The sequence below is a fragment of the Hemitrygon akajei genome, unplaced genomic scaffold, assembly GCF_048418815.1.
Source record: "Hemitrygon akajei unplaced genomic scaffold, sHemAka1.3 Scf000056, whole genome shotgun sequence".
Taxonomy (NCBI): domain Eukaryota; kingdom Metazoa; phylum Chordata; class Chondrichthyes; order Myliobatiformes; family Dasyatidae; genus Hemitrygon; species Hemitrygon akajei.
The window spans coordinates 5,306,798-5,327,723 of NW_027331942.1; positions in this window are offsets into that span (position 1 = coordinate 5,306,798).

Below are 20,926 nucleotides of genomic sequence, written 5' to 3' on the forward strand. Positions count from 1 at the left end.
GGCATATATGTGTGGAGTTCTGCAGTGGTACGTTCCAGTGAGGCAGGGAGGTTATAGTCGGGTACAGGTTCAGGGCATATTTGTGTGGAGTTCTGCGTTGGTACGTTCCAGTGAGACAAGGATCTTATGGGCGGGTAAACGTTCAGGGCATATTTGTGTGGTGTTCTGCAATGGTACATTCCAGTGAGACTGGGAGGATATGGGCGGGTACACTTTCAGGGCATATTTGAGTGGAGTTCGGCATTGGTGCGTTCCAGTGAGATGGGGAAGTTATGGAGGGGTACAGGTTCAGGGCATATTTGTGTGGAGTTCTGCATTGGTACGTTCCACTGAGACAGGGAGGTTATGGAGGGTACAGGTTCAGGGCATATTTGTTTAGAGTTCTGCATTGGTACGTTCCAGTGAGACAGGGAGGTTATGGAGGGGTACAGGTTCAAGGCAAATTTGTGTGGAGTTCTGCATTGGTGCGTTCCAGTGAGACAAGGAGGATATGGAGGTTACAGGTTCAGGGCATATTTGTGTGGAGTTCTGCATTGGTACGTTCCAGTGAGACAGGGAGGTTATGGAAGGGTACAGGTTCAGGGCAAATTTGTGTTGAGTTCTGCATTGGTACGTTCCAGTGAGACAGGGAGGTTATGGAGGGTACAGGTTCAGGGCATATTTGTGTGGAGTTCTGCAGTGGTACGTTCCAGTGAGACAGGGAGGTTATGGTCGGGTACAGGTTCAGGGCTTATTTGTGTGTTGTTCTGCATTGGTACATTCCAGTGAGACAGGGAGGTTACGGAGGATACAGGTTCAGGGCATATTTGTGTGGAGTTCTGCATTGGTACGTTCCAGTGAGACAGGGAGGTTATGGAGGGGTACAGGTTCAGGGCAAATTTGTGTGGAGTTCTGCATTGGTGCATTCCAGTGAGAGAAGGAGGTTATGGGCGGGTACACTTTCAGGGCATATTTGTGTGTTGTTCTGCAAAGGTACGTTCCAGTGAGACAGAAGGTTATGGAGGGGTACAGGTTCAGGGGATATTTGAGTGGAGTTCGGCATTGGTGCGTTCCAGTGAGACAGGGAAGTTATGGAGGGGTACAGGTTCAGGGCATATTTGTGTGGAGTTCTGCATTGGTACGTTCCAGTGAGACAGGGAGGTTATGGAGGGTTACAGGTTCAGGGCATATTTGTGTGGAGTTCTGCATTGGTACGTTCCAGTGAGACAGGGAGGTTATGGAGGTGTACATGTTCAGGGCATATTTGTGTGGAGTTCTGCAATGGTACGTTCCAGTGAGACAGGGAGGCTATGGTCGGGTACAGGTTCAGGGCATATTTGTGTGGAGTTCTGCATTGGTACTTTCCAGTGAGACAGGGAAGTTATGGAGGGGTACAGGTTCAGGGCATATTTGTGTGGAGTTCTGCATTGGTACGTTCCAGTGAGACAGGGAGGTTATGGAGGGTACAGGTTCAGGGCATATTTGTGTGTAGTTCTGCATTGGTACGTTCCAGTGAGACAGGGAGGTTATGGAGGGTACAGGTTCAGGGCATATTTGTGTGGAGTTCTGCATTGGGACTTTCCTGTGAGACAGGGAGGTTATGGTCGGGTACAGGTTCAGGGCATATTTGTGCGTAGTTCTGCATTGGTACTTTCCAGTGAGACAGGGAGGTTATGGAGGGTACAGGTCCAGGGTATATTTGTGTGGAGTTCTGTGTTGGTATGTTCCAGTGAGACAAGGATCTTATGGGCGGGTAAACGTTCAGGGCATATTTGTGTGGAGTTCTGCAGTGGTAGGTTCCAGTGAGACAGGGAGGTTATGGTCGGGTACAGGTTCAGGGCATATTTGTGTGGAGTTCTGCAGTGGTACGTTCCAGTGAGACAGGGAGGTTATGGTCGGGTACAGGTTCAGGGCATATTTGTGCGTTGTTCTGCTTTGGTACGTTCCAGTGAGACAGGGAGGTTATGGAGGGTACAGGTTCAGGGCATATTTGTGTGGAGTTCTGAGTTGGTACGTTCCAGTGAGACAAGGATCTTATGGGCGGGTAAACGTTCAGGGCATATTTGTGTGGTGTTCTGCAATGGTACGTTCCAGTGAGACTGGGAGGATATGGGCGGGTACACTTTCAGGGCATATTTGAGTGGAGTTCGGCATTGGTGCGTTCTAGTGAGACAGGGAAGTTAAGGAGGGGTACAGGTTCAGGGCATATTTGTGTGGAGTTCTGCATTGGTACGTTCCAGTGAGACAGAAGGTTATGGAGGGGTACAGGTTCAGGGGATATTTGAGTGGAGTTCGGCATTGGTGCGTTCCAGTGAGACAGGGAAGTTATGGAGGGGTACAGGTTCAGGGCATATTTGTGTGGAGTTCTGCATTGGTACGTTCCAGTGAGACAGGGAGGTTATGGAGGGGTACAGGTTCAGGGCATATTTGTGTGTAGTTCTGCATTAGTAAGTTCCAGTGAGACAGGGAGGTTATGGAGGGTACAGGTTCAGGGCAAATTTGTGTGGAGTTCTGCATTGGTGTGTTCCAGTGAGACAAGGAGGTTATGGGCGGGTACACGTTCAGGGCATATTTGTGTGGAGTTCTGCATTGGTACGTTCCAGTGAGACAGGGAGGTTATGGAGGGGTACAGGTTCAGGGCATATTTGTGTGTAGTTCTGCATTAGTACGTTCCAGTGAGACAGGGAGGTTATGGAGGGTACAGGTTCAGGGCAAATTTGTGTGGAGTTCTGCATTGGTGTGTTCCAGTGAGACAAGGAGGTTATGGGCGGGTACACGTTCAGGGCATATTTGTGTGGAATTCTGCATTGGTATGTTCCAGTGAGACAGGGAGGTTATGGAGGGTACCGGTTCAGGGCATATTTGTGTGGAGTTCTGCATTGGTACGTTGCAGTGAGACAGGGAGGTTATGGAGTGTTACAGGTTCAGGGCATATTGGTGTGGAGTTCTGCATTGGTACGTTCCAGTGAGACAGGGAGGTTATGGAGGTGTACATGTTCAGGGCATATTTGTGTGGAGTTCTGCAATGGTACGTTCCAGTGAGACAGGGAGGTTATGGTCGGGTACAGGTTCAGGGCATATTTGTGTGGAGTTCTGCATTGGTACTTTCCAGTGAGACAGGGAAGTTATGGAGGGGTACAGGTTCAGGGCATATTTGTGTGGAGTTCTGCATTGGTACGTTCTAGTGAGACAGGGAGGTTATGGAGGGGTACAGGTTCAGGGCATATTTGTGTGTAGTTCTGCATTGGTACGTTCCAGTGAGACAGGGAGGTTATGGAGGGTACAGGTTCAGGGCATATTTGTGTGGAGTTCTGCAGTGGTACGTTCCAGTGAGACAGGGAGGTTATGGTCGGGTACAGGTTCAGGGCATATTTGTGCGTAGTTCTGCATAGGTACGTTCCAGTGAGACAGGGAGGTTATGGAGGGTACAGGTTCAGGGCATATTTCTGTGGAGTTCTGTGTTGGTATGTTCCAGTGAGACAAGGATCTTATGGGCGGGTAAACGTTCAGGGCATATTGGTGTGGAGTTCTGCAGTGGTACGTTCCAGTGAGACAGGGAGGTTATGGAGGGTACAGGTTCAGGGCATATTTGTTTAGAGTTCTGCATTGGTACGTTCCAGTGAGACAGGGAGGTTATGGAGGGGTACAGGTTCAAGGCAAATTTGTGTGGAGTTCTGCATTGGTGCGTTCCAGTGAGACAAGGAGGATATGGGCGGGTACACGTTCAGGGCATATTTGTGTGGAATTCTGCATTGGTACGTTCCAGTGAGACAGGGAGATTATGGTCGGGTACAGGTTCAGGGCATATTTGTGTGGAGTTCTGCATTGGTACGTTCCAGTGAGACAGGGAGGTTATGGGCGGGTACACTTTCAGGGCATATTTGTGTGTTGTTCTGCAAAGGTACGTTCCAGTGAGACAGAAGGTTATGGAGGGGTACAGGTTCAGGGGATATTTGAGTGGAGTTCGGCATTGGTGCGTTCCAGTGAGACAGGGAAGTTATGGAGGGGTACAGGTTCAGGGCATATTTGTGTGGAGTTCTGCATTGGTACGTTCCAGTGAGACAGGGAGGTTATGGAGGGTTACAGGTTCAGGGCATATTTGTGTGGAGTTCTGCATTGGTACGTTCCAGTGAGACAGGGAGGTTATGGAGGTGTACATGTTCAGGGCATATTTGTGTGGAGTTCTGCAATGGTACGTTCCAGTGAGACAGGGAGGCTATGGTCGGGTACAGGTTCAGGGCATATTTGTGTGGAGTTCTGCATTGGTACTTTCCAGTGAGACAGGGAAGTTATGGAGGGGTACAGGTTCAGGGCATATTTGTGTGGAGTTCTGCATTGGTACGTTCCAGTGAGACAGGGAGGTTATGGAGGGTACAGGTTCAGGGCATATTTGTGTGTAGTTCTGCATTGGTACGTTCCAGTGAGACAGGGAGGTTATGGAGGGTACAGGTTCAGGGCATATTTGTGTGGAGTTCTGCATTGGGACTTTCCTGTGAGACAGGGAGGTTATGGTCGGGTACAGGTTCAGGGCATATTTGTGCGTAGTTCTGCATTGGTACTTTCCAGTGAGACAGGGAGGTTATGGAGGGTACAGGTCCAGGGTATATTTGTGTGGAGTTCTGTGTTGGTATGTTCCAGTGAGACAAGGATCTTATGGGCGGGTAAACGTTCAGGGCATATTTGTGTGGAGTTCTGCAGTGGTAGGTTCCAGTGAGACAGGGAGGTTATGGTCGGGTACAGGTTCAGGGCATATTTGTGTGGAGTTCTGCAGTGGTACGTTCCAGTGAGACAGGGAGGTTATGGTCGGGTACAGGTTCAGGGCATATTTGTGCGTTGTTCTGCTTTGGTACGTTCCAGTGAGACAGGGAGGTTATGGAGGGTACAGGTTCAGGGCATATTTGTGTGGAGTTCTGAGTTGGTACGTTCCAGTGAGACAAGGATCTTATGGGCGGGTAAACGTTCAGGGCATATTTGTGTGGTGTTCTGCAATGGTACGTTCCAGTGAGACTGGGAGGATATGGGCGGGTACACTTTCAGGGCATATTTGAGTGGAGTTCGGCATTGGTGCGTTCTAGTGAGACAGGGAAGTTAAGGAGGGGTACAGGTTCAGGGCATATTTGTGTGGAGTTCTGCATTGGTACGTTCCAGTGAGACAGAAGGTTATGGAGGGGTACAGGTTCAGGGGATATTTGAGTGGAGTTCGGCATTGGTGCGTTCCAGTGAGACAGGGAAGTTATGGAGGGGTACAGGTTCAGGGCATATTTGTGTGGAGTTCTGCATTGGTACGTTCCAGTGAGACAGGGAGGTTATGGAGGGGTACAGGTTCAGGGCATATTTGTGTGTAGTTCTGCATTAGTAAGTTCCAGTGAGACAGGGAGGTTATGGAGGGTACAGGTTCAGGGCAAATTTGTGTGGAGTTCTGCATTGGTGTGTTCCAGTGAGACAAGGAGGTTATGGGCGGGTACACGTTCAGGGCATATTTGTGTGGAGTTCTGCATTGGTACGTTCCAGTGAGACAGGGAGGTTATGGAGGGGTACAGGTTCAGGGCATATTTGTGTGTAGTTCTGCATTAGTACGTTCCAGTGAGACAGGGAGGTTATGGAGGGTACAGGTTCAGGGCAAATTTGTGTGGAGTTCTGCATTGGTGTGTTCCAGTGAGACAAGGAGGTTATGGGCGGGTACACGTTCAGGGCATATTTGTGTGGAATTCTGCATTGGTATGTTCCAGTGAGACAGGGAGGTTATGGAGGGTACCGGTTCAGGGCATATTTGTGTGGAGTTCTGCATTGGTACGTTGCAGTGAGACAGGGAGGTTATGGAGTGTTACAGGTTCAGGGCATATTGGTGTGGAGTTCTGCATTGGTACGTTCCAGTGAGACAGGGAGGTTATGGAGGTGTACATGTTCAGGGCATATTTGTGTGGAGTTCTGCAATGGTACGTTCCAGTGAGACAGGGAGGTTATGGTCGGGTACAGGTTCAGGGCATATTTGTGTGGAGTTCTGCATTGGTACTTTCCAGTGAGACAGGGAAGTTATGGAGGGGTACAGGTTCAGGGCATATTTGTGTGGAGTTCTGCATTGGTACGTTCTAGTGAGACAGGGAGGTTATGGAGGGGTACAGGTTCAGGGCATATTTGTGTGTAGTTCTGCATTGGTACGTTCCAGTGAGACAGGGAGGTTATGGAGGGTACAGGTTCAGGGCATATTTGTGTGGAGTTCTGCAGTGGTACGTTCCAGTGAGACAGGGAGGTTATGGTCGGGTACAGGTTCAGGGCATATTTGTGCGTAGTTCTGCATAGGTACGTTCCAGTGAGACAGGGAGGTTATGGAGGGTACAGGTTCAGGGCATATTTCTGTGGAGTTCTGTGTTGGTATGTTCCAGTGAGACAAGGATCTTATGGGCGGGTAAACGTTCAGGGCATATTGGTGTGGAGTTCTGCAGTGGTACGTTCCAGTGAGACAGGGAGGTTATGGAGGGTACAGGTTCAGGGCATATTTGTTTAGAGTTCTGCATTGGTACCTTCCAGTGAGACAGGGAGGTTATGGAGGGGTACAGGTTCAAGGCAAATTTGTGTGGAGTTCTGCATTGGTGCGTTCCAGTGAGACAAGGAGGATATGGGCGGGTACACGTTCAGGGCATATTTGTGTGGAATTCTGCATTGGTACGTTCCAGTGAGACAGGGAGATTATGGTCGGGTACAGGTTCAGGGCATATTTGTGTGGAGTTCTGCATTGGTACGTTCCAGTGAGACAGGGAGGTTATGGAGGGTACAGGTTCAGGGCATATTTGTGTGGAATTCTGCGTTGGTACGTTCCAGTGAGACAAGGAGCTTATGGGCGGGTACACGTTCAGGGCATATTTGTGTGGTGTTCTGCAATGGTACGTTCCAGTGAGACTGGAGGTTATGGAGGGGTACAGGTTCAGGGCATATTTGAGTGTAGTTCTGCATTTGTACGTTCCAGAAGTCAGGGAGGTTATGGAGGTTACAGGTTCAGGGCAAATTTGTGTTGAGTTCTGCATTGGTACGTTCCAGTGAGACAGGGAGGTTATGGAGGGTACAGGTTCAGGGCATATTTGTGTGGAGTTCTGCAGTGGTACGTTCCAGTGAGACAGGGAGGTTATGGTCGGGTACAGGTTCAGGGCTTATTTGTGTGTTGTTCTGCATTGGTACATTCCAGTGAGACAGGGAGGTTACGGAGGATACAGGTTCAGGGCATATTTGTGTGGAGTTCTGCATTGGTACGTTCCAGTGAGACAGGGAGGTTATGGAGGGGTACAGGTTCAGGGCAAATTTGTGTGGAGTTCTGCATTGGTGCATTCCAGTGAGAGAAGGAGGTTATGGGCGGGTACACTTTCAGGGCATATTTGTGTGGTGTTCTGCAATGGTACGTTCCAGTGAGACAGAAGGTTATGGAGGGGTACAGGTTCAGGGGATATTTGAGTGGAGTTCGGCATTGGTGCGTTCCAGTGAGACAGGGAAGTTATGGAGGGGTACAGGTTCAGGGCATATTTGTGTGGAGTTCTGCATTGGTACGTTCCAGTGAGACAGGGAGGTTATGGAGGGTTACAGGTTCAGGGCATATTTGTGTGGAGTTCTGCATTGGTACGTTCCAGTGAGACAGGGAGGTTATGGAGGTGTACATGTTCAGGGCATATTTGTGTGGAGTTCTGCAATGGTACGTTCCAGTGAGACAGGGAGGTTATGGTCGGGTACAGGTTCAGGGCATATTTGTGTGGAGTTCTGCATTGGTACTTTCCGGTGAGACAGGGAAGTTATGGAGGGGTACAGGTTCAGGGCATATTTGTGTGGAGTTCTGCATTGGTACGTTCTAGTGAGACAGGGAGGTTATGGAGGGGTACAGGTTCAGGGCATATTTGTGTGTAGTTCTGCATTGGTACGTTCCAGTGAGACAGGGAGGTTATGGAGGGTACAGGTTCAGGGCATATTTGTGTGGAGTTCTGCATTGGGACTTTCCTGTGAGACAGGGAGGTTATGGTCGGGTACAGGTTCAGGGCATATTTGTGCGTAGTTCTGCATTGGTACTTTCCAGTGAGACAGGGAGGTTATGGAGGGTACAGGTTCAGGGTATATTTGTGTGGAGATCTGTGTTGGTATGTTCCAGTGAGACAAGGATCTTATGGGCGGGTAAACGTTCAGGGCATATTTGTGTGGAGTTCTGCAGTGGTAGGTTCCAGTGAGACAGGGAGGTTATGGTCGGGTACAGGTTCAGGGCATATTTGTGTGGAGTTCTGCAGTGGTACGTTCCAGTGAGATAGGGAGGTTATGGTCGGGTTCAGGTTCAGGGCATATTTGTGCGTTGTTCTGCTTTGGTACGTTCCAGTGAGACAGGGAGGTTATGGAGGGTACAGGTTCAGGGCATATTTGTGTGGAGTTCTGAGTTGGTACGTTCCAGTGAGACAAGGATCTTATGGGCGGGTAAACGTTCAGGGCATATTTGTGTGGTGTTCTGCAATGGTACGTTCCAGTGAGACTGGGAGGATATGGGCGGGTACACTTTCAGGGCATATTTGAGTGGAGTTCGGCATTGGTGCGTTCCAGTGAGACAGGGAAGTTAAGGAGGGATACAGGTTCAGGGCATATTTGTGTGGAGTTCTGCATTGGTACGTTCCAGTGAGACAGGGAGGTTATGGAGGGTACAGGTTCAGGGCATATTTGTTTAGAGTTCTGCATTGGTACGTTCCAGTGAGACAGGAAGGTTATGGAGGGGTACAGGTTCAGGGCAAATTTGTGTGGAGTTCTGCATTGGTGCGTTCCAGTGAGACAAGGAGGATATGGGCGGGTACACGTTCAGGGCATATTTGTGTGGAATTCTGCATTGGTACGTTCCAGTGAGACAGGGAGGTTATGGTCGGGTACAGGTTCAGGGCATATTTGTGTGGAGTTCTGCATAGGTACGTTCCAGTGAGACAGGGAGGTTATGGAGGGTACAGGTTCAGGGCATATTTCTGTGGAGTTCTGTGTTGGTATGTTCCAGTGAGACAAGGATCTTATGGGCGGGTAAACGTTCAGGGCATATTGGTGTGGAGTTCTGCAGTGGTACGTTCCAGTGAGACAGGGAGGTTATGGAGGGTACAGGTTCAGGGCATATTTGTTTAGAGTTCTGCATTGGTACGTTCCAGTGAGACAGGGAGGTTATGGAGGGGTACAGGTTCAAGGCAAATTTGTGTGGAGTTCTGCATTGGTGCGTTCCAGTGAGACAAGGAGGATATGGGCGGGTACACGTTCAGGGCATATTTGTGTGGAATTCTGCATTGGTACGTTCCAGTGAGACAGGGAGATTATGGTCGGGTACAGGTTCAGGGCATATTTGTGTGGAGTTCTGCATTGGTACGTTCCAGTGAGACAGGGAGGTTATGGAGGGTACAGGTTCAGGGCATATTTGTGTGGAATTCTGCGTTGGTACGTTCCAGTGAGACAAGGAGCTTATGGGCGGGTACACGTTCAGGGCATATTTGTGTGGTGTTCTGCAATGGTACGTTCCAGTGAGACTGGAGGTTATGGAGGGGTACAGGTTCAGGGCATATTTGAGTGTAGTTCTGCATTTGTACGTTCCAGAAGTCAGGGAGGTTATGGAGGTTACAGGTTCAGGGCAAATTTGTGTTGAGTTCTGCATTGGTACGTTCCAGTGAGACAGGGAGGTTATGGAGGGTACAGGTTCAGGGCATATTTGTGTGGAGTTCTGCAGTGGTACGTTCCAGTGAGACAGGGAGGTTATGGTCGGGTACAGGTTCAGGGCTTATTTGTGTGTTGTTCTGCATTGGTACATTCCAGTGAGACAGGGAGGTTACGGAGGATACAGGTTCAGGGCATATTTGTGTGGAGTTCTGCATTGGTACGTTCCAGTGAGACAGGGAGGTTATGGAGGGGTACAGGTTCAGGGCAAATTTGTGTGGAGTTCTGCATTGGTGCATTCCAGTGAGAGAAGGAGGTTATGGGCGGGTACACTTTCAGGGCATATTTGTGTGGTGTTCTGCAATGGTACGTTCCAGTGAGACAGAAGGTTATGGAGGGGTACAGGTTCAGGGGATATTTGAGTGGAGTTCGGCATTGGTGCGTTCCAGTGAGACAGGGAAGTTATGGAGGGGTACAGGTTCAGGGCATATTTGTGTGGAGTTCTGCATTGGTACGTTCCAGTGAGACAGGGAGGTTATGGAGGGTTACAGGTTCAGGGCATATTTGTGTGGAGTTCTGCATTGGTACGTTCCAGTGAGACAGGGAGGTTATGGAGGTGTACATGTTCAGGGCATATTTGTGTGGAGTTCTGCAATGGTACGTTCCAGTGAGACAGGGAGGTTATGGTCGGGTACAGGTTCAGGGCATATTTGTGTGGAGTTCTGCATTGGTACTTTCCAGTGAGACAGGGAAGTTATGGAGGGGTACAGGTTCAGGGCATATTTGTGTGGAGTTCTGCATTGGTACGTTCTAGTGAGACAGGGAGGTTATGGAGGGGTACAGGTTCAGGGCATATTTGTGTGTAGTTCTGCATTGGTACGTTCCAGTGAGACAGGGAGGTTATGGAGGGTACAGGTTCAGGGCATATTTGTGTGGAGTTCTGCATTGGGACTTTCCTGTGAGACAGGGAGGTTATGGTCGGGTACAGGTTCAGGGCATATTTGTGCGTAGTTCTGCATTGGTACTTTCCAGTGAGACAGGGAGGTTATGGAGGGTACAGGTTCAGGGTATATTTGTGTGGAGTTCTGTGTTGGTATGTTCCAGTGAGACAAGGATCTTATGGGCGGGTAAACGTTCAGGGCATATTTGTGTGGAGTTCTGCAGTGGTAGGTTCCAGTGAGACAGGGAGGTTATGGTCGGGTACAGGTTCAGGGCATATTTGTGTGGAGTTCTGCAGTGGTACGTTCCAGTGAGATAGGGAGGTTATGGTCGGGTACAGGTTCAGGGCATATTTGTGCGTTGTTCTGCTTTGGTACGTTCCAGTGAGACAGGGAGGTTATGGAGGGTACAGGTTCAGGGCATATTTGTGTGGAGTTCTGAGTTGGTACGTTCCAGTGAGACAAGGATCTTATGGGCGGGTAAACGTTCAGGGCATATTTGTGTGGTGTTCTGCAATGGTACGTTCCAGTGAGACTGGGAGGATATGGGCGGGTACACTTTCAGGGCATATTTGAGTGGAGTTCGGCATTGGTGCGTTCCAGTGAGACAGGGAAGTTAAGGAGGGATACAGGTTCAGGGCATATTTGTGTGGAGTTCTGCATTGGTACGTTCCAGTGAGACAGGGAGGTTATGGAGGGTACAGGTTCAGGGCATATTTGTTTAGAGTTCTGCATTGGTACGTTCCAGTGAGACAGGAAGGTTATGGAGGGGTACAGGTTCAGGGCAAATTTGTGTGGAGTTCTGCATTGGTGCGTTCCAGTGAGACAAGGAGGATATGGGCGGGTACACGTTCAGGGCATATTTGTGTGGAATTCTGCATTGGTACGTTCCAGTGAGACAGGGAGGTTATGGTGGGGTACAGGTTCAGGGCATATTTGTGTGGAGTTCTGCATTGGTACGTTCCAGTGAGACAGGGAGCTTATGGTGGGGTACAGGTTCAGGGCATATTTGTGTGTAGTTCTGCATTGGTACGTTCCAGTGAGACAGGGAGGTTATGGAGGGTACTGGTTCAGGGCATATTTGTGTGGAGATCTGCAGTGGTACGTTCCAGTGAGACAGGGAGGTTATGGTCGGGTACAGGTTCAGAGCATATTTGTGCGTCGTTCTGCTTTGGTACGTTCCAGTGAGACAGGGAGGTTATGGAGGGTACAGGTTCAGGGCATATTTGTGTGGAGTTCTGCGTTGGTACGTTCCAGTGAGACAAGGATCTTATGGGCGGGTAAACGTTCAGGGCATATTTGTGCGGTGTTCTGCAATGGTACGTTCCGGTGAGACTGGGAGGATAATAGCGGGTACACTTTCAGGGCATATTTGAGTGGAGTTCGGCATTGGTGCGTTCCAGTGAGACAGGGAAGTTAAGGAGGGGTACAGGTTCAGGGCATATTTGTGTGGAGTTCTGCATTGGTACGTTCCAGTGAGACAGGGAGGTTATGGAGGGTACCGGTCCATGGCATATTTGTGTGGAGTTCTGCAGTGGGACGATCAAATGAGACAGGGAGGTTATGGACGGGTACAGGTTCAGGGCATATTTGTGTGGAGTTCTGCATTGGTACGTTACAGTGAGACAGGGAGGTTATGCAGGGGTACAGGTTCAGGGCATATTTGTGTGGTGTTATGCAATGGTACGTTCCACTGAGACAGGGAGGTTATGCACGGTACAGGATCAGGGCATATTTGAGTGGAGTTCGGCATTGGTGCGTTCCATTGAGACAGGGAGGTAATGGAGGGGGACAGGTTCAGGGCATATTTGTGTGTAGTTCCTCATTGGTACGTTCCAGTGAGACAGGGAGGTTATTGAGGGTACAGGTTCAGGGCATATTTGTTTGGAGTTCTGCTTTGGTACGTTCCAGTAAGACAAGGAGCTTATGAGCGGGTAGACGTTCAGGGCATATTTGTGTGGTGTTCTGCAATGGTACGTTCCAGTGAGACTGGGAGGTTATGGAGGGGTACAGGTTCAGGGCATATTTGAGTGTATTTCTGCATTTGTACGTTCCAGTGAGTCAGGGAGGTGATGGAGGGTGCATGTTCAGGGCATATTTGTGTGGAGTTCTGCATTGGTACGTTCCAGTGAGACAGGGAGGTTATGGAGGGGTACAGGTTCAGGGCAAATTTGTGTGGAGTTCTGCATTGGTGCGTTCCAGTGAGACAAGGAGTTTATGGGCGGGTACACTTTCAGGGCATATTTGAGTGGAGTTCGGCATTGGTGCGTTCCAGTGAGACAGGGAAGTTATGGAGGGGTACAGGTTCAGGGCATATTTGTTTGTAGTTCTGCATTGGTACGTTCCAGTGAGACATGGAGGTTATGGAGGTTACAGGTTCAGGGAATATTTGTGTGGATTTCTGCAGTGGTACGTTCCAGTGAGACAGGGAGGTTATGGTCGGGTACAGGTACAGGGCATATTTGTGTGGAGTTCTGCGTTGGTACGTTCCAGTGAGACAAGGAGGTTATGGGCGAGTACAGGTTCAGGGCATATTTGTGTGGAGTTCTGCATTGGTACGTTCCAGTGAGACAGGGAGGTTATGGAGTGGTACAGGTTCAGGGCAAATTTGTGTGGAGTTCTGCATTGGTGCGTTCCAGTGAGACAAGGAGGTTATGGGCGGTTACACTTTCAGGGCATATTTGTGTGTAGTTCTGCATTGGTACGTTCCATTGAGACAGGGAGGTTATGGAGGGGTACAGGTTCAGGGCAAATTTGTGTGGAGTTCTGCATTGGTGCGTTCCAGTGAGACAAGGAGTTTATAGGCGGGTACACTTTCAGGGCATATTTGTGTGGTGTTCTGCAATGGTACTTTCCAGTGAGACAGAAGGTTATGGAGGAGTACAGGTTCAGGGCATATTTGTGTGGAGTTCGGCATTTGTACGTTCCAGTGAGACAGGGAGTTTATGGTCGGGTACAGGTACAGGGCATATTTGTGTGGAGTTCTGCATTGGTACGTTCCAGTGAGACAGGGAGTTTATGGAGGGGTACAGGTTCAGGGCATATTTGAGTGGAGTTCGGCATTGGTGCGTTCCAGTGAGACAGGGAAGTTATGGAGGGGTACAGGTTCAGTGCATATTTGTGAGGAGTTCTGCATTGGTACTTTGCTGTGAGACAGGGAGGTTATGGAGGGCTACAGGTTCAGGGCATATTTGTGTGTAGTTCTGCATTGGTACGTTCCAGTGAGACAGGGAGGTTATGGAGGGTACAGGTTCAGGGCATATTTGTGTGGAGTTCTGCATTGGTACGTTCCAGTGAGACAGGGAGGTTATGGAGGGGTACAGGTTCATGGCATATTTTTGTGTAGTTCTGCATTGGTACGTTCCAGTGAGATAGGGAGGTGATGGAGGGTACAGGTTCAGGGCATATTTGTGTGGAGTTCTGCATTGGTGCGTTCCAGTGAGACAAGGAGGTTATGGGCGGGTACACGTTCAGGGCATATTTCTGTGGAATTCTGCATTGGTAATTTCCAGTGAGACAGGGAGGTTATGCACGGTACAGGATCAGTGCATATTTGAGTGGAGTTCTGCATTGGTACGTTCCAGTGAGACAGGGAGGTTATGGAGGGTACAGGTTCAGGGCATATTTGTGTGGAGTTCTGCAGTGGTACATTCCATTGAGACAAGGAGGTTATGGTCGGGTACAGGTTCAGGGCATATTTGTGTGGAGTTCTGCATTGGTACGTTCCAGTGAGACACTGAGGTTATGGAGGGGTACAGGTTCAGGGCATATTTGTGTGGTGTTCTTCATTGGTACTTTCCAGTGAGACAGGGAGGTTATGGACGGGTACAGGTTCAGGGCATATTTGTGTGGAGTTCTGCATTAGTACGTTCCAGTGAGACAGGGAGGTTATGGAGGGGTACAGGTTCAGGGCATATTTGTGTGGTGTTCTGCAATGGTACGTTCCAGTGAGACAGGGAGGTTATGCACGGTACAGGATCAGGGCATATTTGTTTGGAGTTCTGCATTGGTACATTCCAGTGAGACAGGGAGGTTATGGTCGGGTACAGGTACAGGGAATATTTGTGTGGAGTTCTGCGTTGGTACGTTCCAGTGAGTCAAGGAGGTTATGGGCGGCTACAGGTTCAGGGCATATTTGTGTGGAGTTCTGCATTGGTACGTTCCAGTGAGACAGGGAGGTTATGGAGGGGTACAGGTTCAGGGCAAATTTGTGTGGAGTTTTGCATTGGTGCGTTCCAGTGAGACAAGGAGGTTATGGGCGGTTACACTTTCAGGGCATATTTGAGTGGAGTTCGGCATTGGTGCGTTCCAGTGAGACAGGGAAGTTATGGAGGGGTACAGGTTCAGTGCATATTTGTGTGGAGTTCTGCATTGGTACGTTCCAGTGAGTCAGGGAGGTTATGGAGGGCTACAGGTTCAGGGCATATTTGTGTGTAGTTCTGCATTGGTACGTTCCAGTGAGACAGGGAGGTTGTGGAGGGTACAGGTTCAGGGCATATTTGTGTGGAGTTCTGCATTGGTACGTTCCAGTGAGACAGGGAGGTTATGGAGGGTGCAGGTTCAGGGCATATTTGTGTGGAGTTCTGCATTGGTACGTTCCAGTGAGACAGGGAGGTTATGGAGGGGTACAGGTTCAGGGCAAATTTGTGTGGAGTTCTGCATTGGTGCGTTCCAGTGAGACAAGGAGTTTATGGGCGGGTACACTTTCAGGGCATATTTGTGTGGTGTTCTGCAATGGTACTTTCCAGTGAGACAGAAGGTTATGGAGGGTACATTTTCAGGGCATATTTGTGTGGAGTTCTGCATTGGTACGTTCCAGTGAGACAGGGAGGTTCTGGAGGGGTACAGGTTCAGGGCATATTTGTGTGTAGTTCTGCATTGGTACGTTCCAGTGAGACAGGGAGGTTATGGAGGGTATAGGTTCAGGGCATATTTGTTTGGAGTTCTGCGTTGGTACGTTCCAGTGAGACAAGGAGCTTATTGGCGGTTACACTTTCAGGGCATATTTGTGTAGTGTTCTGCAATGGTACGTTCCAGTGAGACAGAAGGTTATGGAGGGGTACAGGTTCAGGGCATATTTGAGTGGAGTTCGGCATTGGTGCGTTCCAGTGAGACAGGGAAGTTATGGAGGGGTACAGGTTCAGTGCATATTTGTGAGGAGTTCTGCATTGGTGCGTTGCTGTGAGACAGGGAGGTTATGGAGGGCTACAGGTTCAGGGTATATTTGTGTGTAGTTCTGCATTGGTACGTTCCAGTGAGACAGGGAGGTTATGGAGGGTATAGGTTCAGGGCATATTTGTTTGGAGTTCTGCGTTGGTACTTTCCAGTGAGACAAGGAGCTTATGAGCGGGTAGACGTTCAGGGCATATTTGTGTGGTGTTCTGCAATGGTACGTTCCAGTGAGACTGGGAGGTTATGTGCGGGTACAGGTTCAGGGCATATTTGTGTGGATTTCTGCATTGGTACGTTCCAGTGAGACAGGGAGGTTATGGAGGGATACAGGTTCAGGGCAAATTTGTGTGGAGTTCTGCATTGGTGCGTTCCAGTGAGACAAGGAGGTTATGGGCGGTTACACTTTCAGGGCATATTTGTGTGGTGTTCTGCAATGGTACGTTCCAGTGAGATAGAAGGTTATGGAGGGGTACAGGTTCAGGGCATATTTGAGTGGAGTTCTGCATTTGTACGTTCCAGTGAGACAGGGAGGTTATGGAGGGCTACAGGTTCAGGGCATATTTGTGTGGAGTTCTGCATTGGTACGTTCCAGTGAGTCAAGGAGGTTATGGGCGGCTACAGGTTCAGGGCATATTTGTGTGGAGTTCTGCATTGGTACGTTCCAGTGAGACACGGAGGTTATGGAGGGGTACAGGTTCGGGGCATATTTGAGTGTATTTCATCATTTGTACGTTCCAGTGAGTCAGGGAGGTTATGGAGGGTGCATGTTCAGGACAAATTTGTGTGGAGTTCTGCATTGGTGCGTTCCAGCGAGACAAGGAGTTTATGGGCGGGTACAGTTTCAGGGCATATTTGTGTGTTGTTCTACAATGGTACTCTCCAGTGAGACAGAAGGTTATGGAGGGGTACAGGTTCAGGGCATATTTGAGTGGAGTTCGGCATTGGTGCGTTCCAGTGAGACAGGGAAATTATGGAGGGGTAGAGGTTCAGGGCATATTTGTTTGTAGTTCTGCATTGGTACGTTCCAGTGAGACAGGGAGGTTATGGAGGTTACAGGTTCAGGGAATATTTGTGTGGATTTCTGCAGTGGTACGTTCCAGAGAGACAGGGAGGTTATGGTCGGGTACAGGTACAGGGCATATTTGTGTGGAGTTCTGCGTTGGTACGTTCCAGTGAGACAAGGAGCTTATGAGCGGGTAGACGTTCAGGGCATATTTGTGTGGTGTTCTGCAATGTTACGTTCCAGTGAGACTGGGAGGTTATGGAGGGGTACAGGTTCAGGGCATATTTGAGTGTATTTCTGCATTTGTACGTTCCAGTGAGTCAGGGAGGTTATGGAGGGTGCATGTTCAGGGCAAATTTGTGTGGAGTTCTGCATTGGTGCGTTCCAGCGAGACAAGGAGTTTATGGGCGGGTACACTTTCAGGGGATAATTGCGTGGTTTTCTGCAATGGTACTCTCCAGTGAGACAGAAGGTTATGGAGGGGTACAGGTTCAGGGATTATTTGAGTGGAGTTCGGAATTGGTGCGTTCCAGTGAGACAGGGAAGTTATGGAGGGGTACAGTTTCAGGGCATATTTGTTTGTAGTTCTGCATTGGTACGTTCCAGTGAGACAGGGAGGTTATGGAGGTTACAGGTTCAGGGAATATTTGTGTGGATTTCTGCAGTGGTACGTTCCAGTGAGACAGGGAGGTTATGGTCGGGTACAGGTACAGGGCATATTTGTGTGGAGATCTGCGTTGGTACGTTCCAGTGAGACAGGGAGTTTATGGAGGGGTACAGGTTCAGGGCATATTTGAGTGGAGTTCGGCATTGGTGCGTTCCAGTGAGACAGGGAAGTTATGGAGGGGTACAGGTTCAGTGCATATTTGTGAGGAGTTCTGCATTGGTACTTTGCTGTGAGACAGGGAGGTTATGGAGGGCTACAGGTTCAGGGCATATTTGTGTGTAGTTCTGCATTGGTACGTTCCAGTGAGACAGGGAGGTTATGGAGGGTACAGGTTCAGGGCATATTTGTGTGGAGTTCTGCATTGGTACGTTCCAGTGAGACAGGGAGGTTATGGAGGGGTACAGGTTCATGGCATATTTTTGTGTAGTTCTGCATTGGTACGTTCCAGTGAGACAGGGAGGTGATGGAGGGTACAGGTTCAGGGCATATTTGTGTGGAGTTCTGCATTGGTGCGTTCCAGTGAGACAAGGAGGTTATGGGCGGGTACACGTTCAGGGCATATTTCTGTGGAATTCTGCATTGGTAATTTCCAGTGAGACAGGGAGGTTATGCACGGTACAGGATCAGTGCATATTTGAGTGGAGTTCTGCATTGGTACGTTCCAGTGAGACAGGGAGGTTATGGAGGGTACAGGTTCAGGGCATATTTGTGTGGAGTTCTGCAGTGGTACATTCCATTGAGACAAGGAGGTTATGGTCGGGTACAGGTTCAGGGCATATTTGTGTGGAGTTCTGCATTGGTGCTTTCCAATGAGACCGGGAAGTTATGGAGGGTACAGGTTCAGGGCATATTTGTGTGGAGTTCTGCATTGGTACGTTCCAGTGAGACAGGGAGGTTATGGAGGGTGCAGTTTCAGGGCATATTTGTGTGGAGTTCTGCATTGGTACGTTCCAGTGAGACAGGGAGGTTATGGAGGGGTACAGGTTCAGGGCAAATTTGTGTGGAGTTCTGCATTGGTGCGTTCCAGTGAGACAAGGAGTTTATGGGCGGGTACACTTTCAGGGCATATTTGTGTGGTGTTCTGCAATGGTACTTTCCAGTGAGACAGAAGGTTATGGAGGGGTACAGGTTCAGGGCATATTTGTGTGTAGATCTGCATTGGTGCGTTCCAGTGAGACAGGGAGGTTATGGAGGGTACAGGTTCAGGGCATATTTGTGTGGAGTTCTGCATTGGTACGTTCCAGTGAGACAGGGAGGTTATGGAGGGGTACAGGTTCATGGCATATTTTTGTGTAGTTCCGCATTGGTACGTTCCAGTGAGACTGGGAGGTGATGGAGGGTACAGGTTCAGGGCATATTTGTGTGGAGTTCTGCATTGGTGCGTTCCAGTGAGACAAGGAGTTTATGGGCGGGTACACGTTCAGGGCATATTTCTGTGGAATTCTGCATTGGTAATTTCCAGTGAGACGGGGAGGTTATGCACGGTACAGGATCAGGGCATATTTGAGTGGAGTTCTGCATTTGTACGTTCCAGTGAGACAGGGAGGTTATGGAGGGTACAGGTTCAGGGCATATTTGTGTGGAGTTCTGCAGTGGTACATTCCATTGAGACAAGGAGGTTATGGTCGGGTACAGGTTCAGGGCATATTTGTGTGGAGTTCTGCATTGGTACGTTCCAGTGAGACACTGAGGTTATGGAGGGGTACAGGTTCAGGGCATATTTGTGTGGTGTTCTTCATTGGTACTTTCCAGTGAGACAGGGAGGTTATGGACGGGTACAGGTTCAGGGCATATTTGTGTGGAGTTCTGCATTAGTACGTTCCAGTGAGACAGGGAGGTTATGGAGGGGTACAGGTTCAGGGCATATTTGTGTGGTGTTCTGCAATGGTACGTTCCAGTGAGACAGGGAGGTTATGCACGGTACAGGATCAGGGCATATTTGTTTGGAGTTCTGCATTGGTACATTCCAGTGAGACAGGGAGGTTATGGTCGGGTACAGGTACAGGGAATATTTGTGTGGAGTTCTGCGTTGGTACGTTCCAGTGAGTCAAGGAGGTTATGGGCGGCTACAGGTTCAGGGCATATTTGTGTGGAGTTCTGCATTGGTACGTTCCAGTGAGACAGGGAGGTTATGGAGGGGTACAGGTTCAGGGCAAATTTGTGTGGAGTTTTGCATTGGTGCGTTCCAGTGAGACAAGGAGGTTATGGGCGGTTACACTTTCAGGGCATATTTGTGTGGTGTTCTGCAATGGTACGTTCCAGTGAGACTGGGAGGTGATGGAGGGTACAGGTTCAGGGCATATTTGTGTGGAGTTCTGCATTGGTGCGTTCCAGTGAGACAAGGAGTTTATGGGCGGGTACACGTTCAGGGCATATTTCTGTGGAATTCTGCATTGGTAATTTCCAGTGAGACGGGGAGGTTATGCACGGTACAGGATCAGGGCATATTTGAGTGGAGTTCTGCATTGGTACGTTCCAGTGAGACAGGGAGGTTATGGAGGGTACAGGTTCAGGGCATATTTGTGTGGAGTTCTGCAGTGGTACATTCCATTGAGACAAGGAGGTTATGGTCGGGTACAGGTTCAGGGCATATTTGTGTGGAGTTCTGCATTGGTACGTTCCAGTGAGACACTGAGGTTATGGAGGGGTACAGGTTCAGGGCATATTTGTGTGGTGTTCTTCATTGGTACTTTCCAGTGAGACAGGGAGGTTATGGACGGGTACAGGTTCAGGGCATATTTGTGTGGAGTTCTGCATTAGTACGTTCCAGTGAGACAGGGAGGTTATGGAGGGGTACAGGTTCAGGGCATATTTGTGTGGTGTTCTGCAATGGTACGTTCCAGTGAGACAGGGAGGTTATGCACGGTACAGGATCAGGGCATATTTGTTTGGAGTTCTGCATTGGTACATTCCAGTGAGACAGGGAGGTTATGGTCGGGTACAGGTACAGGGAATATTTGTGTGGAGTTCTGCGTTGGTACGTTCCAGTGAGTCAAGGAGGTTATGGGCGGCTACAGGTTCAGGGCATATTTGTGTGGAGTTCTGCATTGGTACGTTCCAGTGAGACAGGGAGGTTATGGAGGGGTACAGGTTCAGGGCAAATTTGTGTGGAGTTTTGCATTGGTGCGTTCCAGTGAGACAAGGAGGTTATGGGCGGTTACACTTTCAGGGCATATTTGTGTGGTGTTCTGCAATGGTACGTTCCAGTGAGACAGTAGGTTATGGAGGGGTACAGGTTCAGGGCATATTTGAGTGGAGTTCGGCATTGGTGCGTTCCAGTGAGACAGGGAAGTTATGAAGGGGTACAGGTTCAGTGCATATTTGTGTGGAGTTCTGCATTGGTACGTTCCAGTGAGTCAGGGAGGTTATGGAGGGCTACAGGTTCAGGGCATATTTGTGTGTAGTTCTGCATTGGTACGTTCCAGTGAGACAGGGAGGTTGTGGAGGGTGCAGGTTCAGGGCATATTTATGTGGAGTTCTGCTTTGGTACGTTCCAGAGAGACAGGGAGGTTATGGAGGGGTACAGGTTCA